The following is an 8,280-nucleotide window of genomic DNA, read 5'->3' as shown; positions in this document are numbered from 1 at the left end:
TCTTATCAAAATATTTCATCTTTTGAACCTTCACTTGATCTCCTTTTCAATTAACAAAAGGAAAAGAAGAGAATAAGTACTCATAGCAATAGTTTAAAAGTTTATGTATACCCTACTTTTATAGGGTGCAAAAACAAAGAATAATATAATTTATTTAAATAATGTATTCATTAAAATAATATCGTATGATATAATACAACACATTACATGTTTGATACAATTACCTAACACCTATATTGATATTTAGTAGATAGTAAATATCTGACAATTAAAATAATTATAGTGTCCACAAGTTGATAAGAAAATCCAAATGGTTAAAAAATTAGGCTTCCTTCACACACTTCTCTAATATGGACTAGGGAAGTAGCAATTTATGCTTTATTTATCCAATGCATCCCCCGCCCACATCATTAATAGAACTAGTAAGTATTTAGTAGCATATAATCTCTCTTTATAATATATATATATATATATATATATATATATATATATATATATATAAACTTCACTTATAGCATATATTCCATCACTTTTTATTGGTAGTATTTTATTTTTCACATAAATATACGCACTTAATAACTTTACTATGCCAAATTTAGGAATTAGACGTTTCCCAATATAGTTATAGAGATTGTATTGTATTTTTTTTATCTTATTTTCTTTTTACAATATTTCGTAAGATATTTTTTTTTAATCGAGGGTCTATCGAATTTTTTTTTTTACTTTATAAAGAGGTAGCTAGATATAAGTACATTTTATCCTACTTGCTGAATTACACTAGATATGTTGTTGTTACATATATACTTCTCAATAAAATTCTGAAGATGGTTTTGTTTCTTGCAATTGTGTTGTCTCTTTTCTTACAATTTTACATCAGATCGATAGTTTCTTTTTGAATCGAGAGTTAAGCGATAATAATTCTCTACCTTAATACAAGTAGAAGGATGTGAATGTGGCCATTATTTAAATATTGTATGGAAGACTACAACAAAAGTTGGATGTAGTGGCAATGTTTATTGCAAAAAACAAAAGGGTGTTTATATTGTATGCTCATATGATCCTACTGGGAATTATAAAGGTGTTAATCCTTTAAATCCTTGCAATAATTCAACAAGTAGTTAACGCTATGGTCCCATTTAACTCTTTTGATTGTAATTTAATTTTGATGAAACAACTGATAAATAACGATATTTTGATTTTGTAATCACATTGTAAGGATTTGTCTGTTGTTCTTACAAGAATTTTAAAAGAATATCTGGTGTATCTGTCTATAGTAAAACTTCAATAAATTTTCAAAAAATTATCTTCATTTTCCATATTTTTTTCTTTTTTCGCAAGTTTTGAAATTAAGAAAATAACCTTAATCGACCATAAGTTGAGGTCATTAATACTTAAACCATTCACACAAATGATTTTTTTAAATCAAGATAGAGATTAATAATCGACCAAACAAATGACATATTTTCTGAACATTTAGTGATGAATAAAGTGAGCACACATCTTTAACAGTTAAATTTAACAGATCTTAGATCGACAGATTTATCTTGTACCTATATTAATATGAGATAGTAAGTATCTGACCATCGAAATAATTATGGTGTCCGCGAGTTAATACAAACATTCAATGGTTAAAAAATCAGTCTGCCTTCACATACTTCTCTAATATGGACTATGCAGGTAGTTAATTTTGGTCATAAAACGTGTTTCACGGATTTATGACTTACTTATCTGTAATGACCCACTAAGTGATTTTGAAAAAAAAAATACTCATGGATCTTTCACAAAAAAAATTCTCTTTTTGTAAATTTTTAATAAGAATTTTGAATTACTCATTTGACTATGTGTGTTATATTGATTAATTTTTTTAATAATTAATATAATTAGTAATTAATGGGCCATGCCCATGATCTATTTAATATCATATACTATTTTGGCCCATGTATGAGAAGGGATTAAAATAAAACGGGGTTTTGTTTTATTAAGTACAAAGAAAAAAAATATTCATGATAGAAGCAGAGGGCATTATTCGGCGCCACAAGGAATGCGTTCTCACTCCAGGTAAAACAAGAATTTGCCTACTTTTCATCTCTAGTTTGTATATACTGGTGTAGGAGTAAGATATTAATTATTTATTAAATGGGTAAGTTAGAATAGTTGAATATTTATAGAATATTGTTTAGTCAATGTTGTTTGGAAGAATTTTGGCTAGAAACAATAACAAACATATTATATTCAATAATTTGTAATGATGACTCTTTCAAATATAGTTTCATGCAATGCCAATATATTTGTCCTTACCTTAATTCATATGGTTGCCAAACTGTTAGTTTCATTTTTAGAGGTACAAAATTTTAGAGTATCCCACTTAAAACCGTCATGTGAATTTGGTATATCCATACATATTTACACCCATACATTATCCTTATTAGCCTAGAAGTAAAAAGATAGTATAAGAGAATGATGAAATTTGATGATGTGATTAATTTTGACTTTAGGTGTATTGAGAAATTGGGATTTAACCCTAGGCTTGAAATATGGAGAAGATTGAAAAAAAGTTGACATGTTAATTGATATCAAGATTAAGAAACTTAATTATAAGTTTGGATGGATTTGTGGGTCTAAGGTAGACATATAACATTTGGGCGTTATTAGTTTTGAAATCTTATTGTGATTACCTATTTGAATAGATTGCATTTATTTGGAAGTCCAATGAAGGGGGAAGACTCAAGTTTTGGAGTGATTTTTGTGACTACAGGAGGCAAGTGGATTTCTAAACTCTTGTTAAGTGTATGAAATGCGTGTATTTCCTTGTGGTATATGTTTGGGAGTAACAGGATTGGTGATGGGCTGACTTGTCCACATTGATTAATTCTAATGATGAAAAAAGAAAGGGATAACAAAAGGCAATGTGATCTATTGTTTATGCGTGATGTGTTGAGAAAGAGTTGAAGGTTTGTTGTATCATTGTTGATGTGACTTCATGTTTGTGTGGTTGTGATATGTTCGATGTTATGATAGTGGTCATCTCCTCATTATTTGTGTGAACTTGTCATCTGCATTATTCTGACGCATTGGTTGTGATAAGTGTTATGTGCATTGAAAAATAATGAGTACTTAAAAGGATGTACCATTTCGAGGGACGTATCGCGCGCCGCGATGGATACTATATTTCGAGGGACGTATCGCGCGCCGCGATGGTTACTATATTGAAGGTCGTGTCGTGCGCCGCAACACATGCATGGACAGATATGTCCCCCATGGGTCCCGGACTGAGAGACAGCGGGTGTGTATCACTAGGTCAGACATGCATAATTATACTTGACATTGCATTCCATTGCATTGCATTGCACATACTTATCATTATTGAACTTGATATTGTGATTTGCTGATCTTGTAATTGCCTCTTTGTGGAACATGTAATTTGTTGAAGTGTTGTTATTGAGGATATGTAATTTGTTGAAGTAGTGTTGAGGATATGTAATTTGCTGAAGTGTTGTTATTGAGGATATATATAATTTGGTAAAGTGTTGTTGCGCAGGATATATATGTAATTTGTCTGTGTGTTGTTGTAGAGTTACGTGCTATTTAAATGTGAACTGTTAGGTTAGACTGAATTTCATGTAGGAGGAGGTTCGGTTGGGATAGTAGGAGTACTTGTATTTTATCCCCTTAGCTTGTGTTTAGACGTTTTACTTGCTGGGTACCGTGTGGTTTGGTACTCAACCCTTGCTACTATAATTTTTTTTTTAGGTTACTAGCCCGGACTTTGTGATATTTCTCTTCTCCTTGTCTGAGATTTCTTGGAGATTTGAGAGGTAGCTGTTTGTCGCCTCAACGTACTTTCTTTCTCCTTAGTTATGACCTTAATCTATTCTAGAAACAAGTTCATTTGAGGCTAGCATTGCTTTTGAATCAATTGTAATACTTTAGAGGCTTGTACACGTGACAACCAGGTTTTGGGGTATAATGTAAGTTTATAGTAAATTTTCTGCACTTTTATTGTAATAGTTGAATTTTAGGCTTACTTGTCTTGGTGGGATAAGACGAGTGCCATCACGTCCATTTTTGGGTCGTGACAAAATGATATCAGAGCCCCAAGTTCATCGGTCTCGCGTGTGTACAAGTCGAGTCCATGTAGAGTGTCGAAGATCTATACGGAGACGTCTGTACTTATCTTCGAGAGGCTATAATGACTTTTAGGAAAATATTTCACTGTTTTGAATCTCTATCGTGCGTACTTGATCCGATTCTGATTTTTATCGCCTTATTTGGTTCACTCTCATTTATAGTGATTATCGTGCGTAGTTCCTCATTTGAGTATTTAGTGTGTTGTATTAGTCTTTGAGGTTAGATTTTTAACAAATGTGGAAGTGATATATTTATGGGAAGGATGTGTATCAAATTTGGAATGTTCAACGACTCAAATAGATTGAGTTAGGTGATTACATGATGAAATATTTCAAGGATTAGGTTGAACAGTGGTTTAGCTGACTTCACGAGCGTCTTATACTTTGTTTAGGCTAGTATCTAGCATCAATACTTGTGTGGTATATGAAATATCTTGAGTGGTTTGACAATTGAAAGTGAAATGACTAAAAAGAAGGTTAGATAATGAGTGTGATAGCTTTAAAAGCTACATTTAATTAAAGTTTTATAACATATATGGTCAGTGAATGATGAGAGTGATATTACACTAATTGAGGTCAGAATCTTTATTTTAGTTTCATAGATTGAGGGAATGTCAAAAAGAATTCCAAAATTACTACTATAAAGGTATCAATCATCACTTGCTAAGAGTTATGGAGTGAATTACTCGTACTATTGACCTGATCTATGAATGAATCACTTCAGGTGAGAGATCGAATGAATTTAGTAGTATGTTGCAGTTACTTTATGGTCAGAAATGTGTGGGCTATTGAGTATAATCTTCTCGAGGTGTATGTTGAATCCTAGTGGTGGATGTAACAAACTTTCACAATGTGGTACTAGTGATATATGAAAACAAATATGTTGATTGTAAGTGCAAATATTAACTACATAAGGAGTTATATGTTGTATCACATGCTCTTATAATAAGATCAATGTTAAATTCATATTTGGGAAACCAACTAGTTACTATGGACGCTTGAGTTAAGCATTTTTATAAGAAAGCTTTTAATGGTGGATCTTTGGTACAATATTAATGTGTTTAGGTTATATGGTGTATTTTGAGGATTTTTAAATGAGTGGTTATTTCATTATAAATTCCATGGAAGTGGACTGATATTAGGATGACCAGTTTATAGGTAAAATAAGTCCCAACGAGTATATTTGTGGGAATGTAATTTAAAATTTTAGTAAGGAAGTGTGTATAAATTGAATGATTCCCTAAGATGGTCGGTATAACTAGGTTTGAGAATTCATGTTGATGGCGAGGTTTAATTTGTGGTGATGGCAAGGCTTAACTAAGCATGATGCTAGTAAGGTTTTATAATAAATTATGCTTGGAATAAAACTATATGATAAGGTTTGTTGGTTAAAAGGACTTTGTATGGTAATGATGACTTTTGATTATCTAAGGTTATGGTTGGATACTATTCGGTAAGTAGTGTGATTTTTATGGAAAGTTGTATGAGATGTTGGGACACCACTTGAATAAAATTGAAAGGAGCTAAAGCCATTGTGGAAAGAATTAGTGGTATGCAGTTTAACTTTTTAAAGAGAGGAGAGAGCTAGGATATTTACTCTGATTACAAGGGTTAGAATGTATTTTCAGTGAAAATTTGGGGAATTGAGTTCAGGGACTCGTGGTTCCTTCTGTTTTGCTTTAGTTTGGTGATAATGTTATGTGGCATTCATATATGTTAAAGACTATTTGATAAAATTTGAGAAAAAAATGTACATACATTCATCTACATTTTATTTTTTAGCGAAGGATATTATAAGGTCGCTAGAGAGGCGATATATGATAAGCTATGATACATAAATTCATAAAATTTCAGGTGTGAGCTAATGTTGATAGATAATAGAATTGTGTTACACGGTTGGGATCAAAAGAATAAATAAAAAAAATCAAGTTTTTATTGTAAGTGTAGGTTGTGGCAGTGCGTTTTGTCAAGGTATGAATTGATAAGGTAAGAAGTGATCGATCACATTGGGTATGAAGCATTGAGATTGACTTAAGAATAATTTGAGTAGTAAATTTTTTTCTTTTGATTGTTATACCTAAGGAATGGTTTTAGTTAAGTTTTTATTTGGAGGATAAGGTAAAAATATCATTTGGAGGATAAGGTAAAAATATCATAGGTTGTTGGACAAAAAATAAGACTTGTAAGCGAGTTAGCAAAAAAATTAAAAATAAACTAATAAATATATTAAAAAACAAAATTTTGATGTATTGAAGAGTTCAAGGTATTATAAGTTTTTCTCATGGAAAGAATTTAAGAAAAATGAAGGAATAGACCTTTCATATAAGCCATTGGTTTGTAGTTGAAGAATTTATTGCTTTTTTTTTATCTATGAATTTAGATATGATTGTGAAATATGAAATAGTACATACTTACTAGGAATTAACATCACCTTTTCTAAAGATTGAATTTTTTTGGGTGACAAGTAATGATGTGGGGAAGATTATATGTGGTTATGTCGAGCTAGATTGTTCAAATTATGATAGGTAACTTATTGATGTTCAACGGTGTGGACCTACAATTTTACATAATTAATGAGGATTTTGAGGAAATTGAAACTAATTTGTTGATGAGATGATACAACCTGTTATGATGTGTTACATAGGCATTTGATGTTGGGTTGAAATTATAGTTTACATAATTATTGGGTGATGAAGGATTTCTCAAATTTTGGCACGAGGCATATGACAAGAGTAAATGGTAGTTAAAACATGATATCTAAAAATTTGTAAGGAATTGACTATGGGGGTGATTTAATAACTTCATCTCAATGGGAAAGTACTATCAGATTTAGAATTAGTGTATCAGCCTTGACGGACTCATATCTATCATGGGAGCTTAAATGGAAAGAGAAGAAATCATAGTTCAAAATTTTGGAGACTGGAATGTGCTTGCTAAGAAGAATTGTAAACTAGTGACAGTTTTTATTGATATTAAGAGTATTGGATCTACTGGAGCACTGTGATAAGTTTTGGGGTTTTACAAATCAAGCAAGTATAATATTGTTAAGGAGACTACACAACTTGATTGTGAGCGGCAAACAAAAAGAAGAAAAAATCAAGGAGATTAGGCATATGAATGTAAATATTTAATATGGTCACTATGGAAGAAGTATTAAGTGTTATTCGACCTTGGTTCTATTTATTCTAATGTGACCACCTACTTCATTTTGGATATGATTTAAAGTGTGATTAGGTGTTTATGCCCACACATGTTTTCGTATTTTTGGGTAAATTCCTAGTGGTGGATTGGGTGTACCGATCTTGTGATTGTCCTCTTGGTAGGATGGCATTTTTGGTTAGACTTATTCATTTCAATTATGGATGATTTGCTATTGTTGGGAAGTTGAAGTATAGTAGTGATTCTACACACACAATCTTGTTTAAGAGTTCATAGAAGTGCTACCATGGATACCTACAGTTGTCTGATAGTCTTAGTATTCATCTCATCATTAAGGCACGTTTCAAATATGTGTGATTGAATGAAGGGAGCATTGGGTATAGCTCTACCATTATTAAAGACTGTCTACAATAATAGCTATCGATATAACATTTTGATAGTGTGGTTCGAGGTTCTATTAGCTTGAGTGAATCGCTAGTAAAGTGGTTACTTGATCTTGTTCTAATTTGGGTTAGATAAGTTTGATCCCCCCTTGATTTGTATTGATGTCTAAAGATCACATTTTTATAGTTTAAGCTCATGAAGATTATGTTGTGACAAGGAAGTCTTGATAATATCTCTGATGGTTTGTGTATATAATTGTGTGTTGGTTGGTTAAATTTCACTTCTGATTGTAGTCAGCATCGATTCAGAATGTTATTTTGGTTATGTCAGAAGAGATTCGTCATGATGGTTGTGTTAAAGATCCAATAAGTTTAGTTTAGATTCAATTCATGAGTTAGTGTGTGGCTAAATAACCATTCATGATTAATAAATCTTCCTATATTTTATTCGAAAGTTCAATCAACTGTAGTTGATCTTGATGGAAAGGTCTTAAGAAGGAGCTCACTTGAAAAGATGAACACTGATTGATAGGTTATAACTCGGGCGTTTGGTAATGTCGGTTATTCATTCTTCTCCTTCTTTATGTTCGAGGACGAAGATGGTTTAAGTG

General features: G+C 31.6%; 1 long non-coding RNA gene across 1 annotated transcript; it reads left to right on the top strand.

The window, feature by feature from the left end:
- The first annotated feature begins 1,984 nt into the window (after positions 1 to 1,984).
- Positions 1,985 to 4,393, top strand: LOC138339090 (uncharacterized). The gene is made up of 3 exons (XR_011212136.1): positions 1,985 to 2,058; positions 2,688 to 2,758; positions 3,751 to 4,393. It is a non-coding gene; the product is annotated as an uncharacterized lncRNA (long non-coding RNA).
- The last annotated feature ends 3,887 nt before the right edge of the window (positions 4,394 to 8,280 follow it).

The sequence above is a fragment of the Solanum lycopersicum genome, chromosome 10 (genome assembly GCF_036512215.1).
Source record: "Solanum lycopersicum chromosome 10, SLM_r2.1".
Lineage (NCBI taxonomy): Eukaryota > Viridiplantae > Streptophyta > Magnoliopsida > Solanales > Solanaceae > Solanum > Solanum lycopersicum.
The sequence above is the reverse complement of the archived record's forward strand: the minus strand, read 5'-3'. Positions and strand labels throughout refer to the sequence as shown.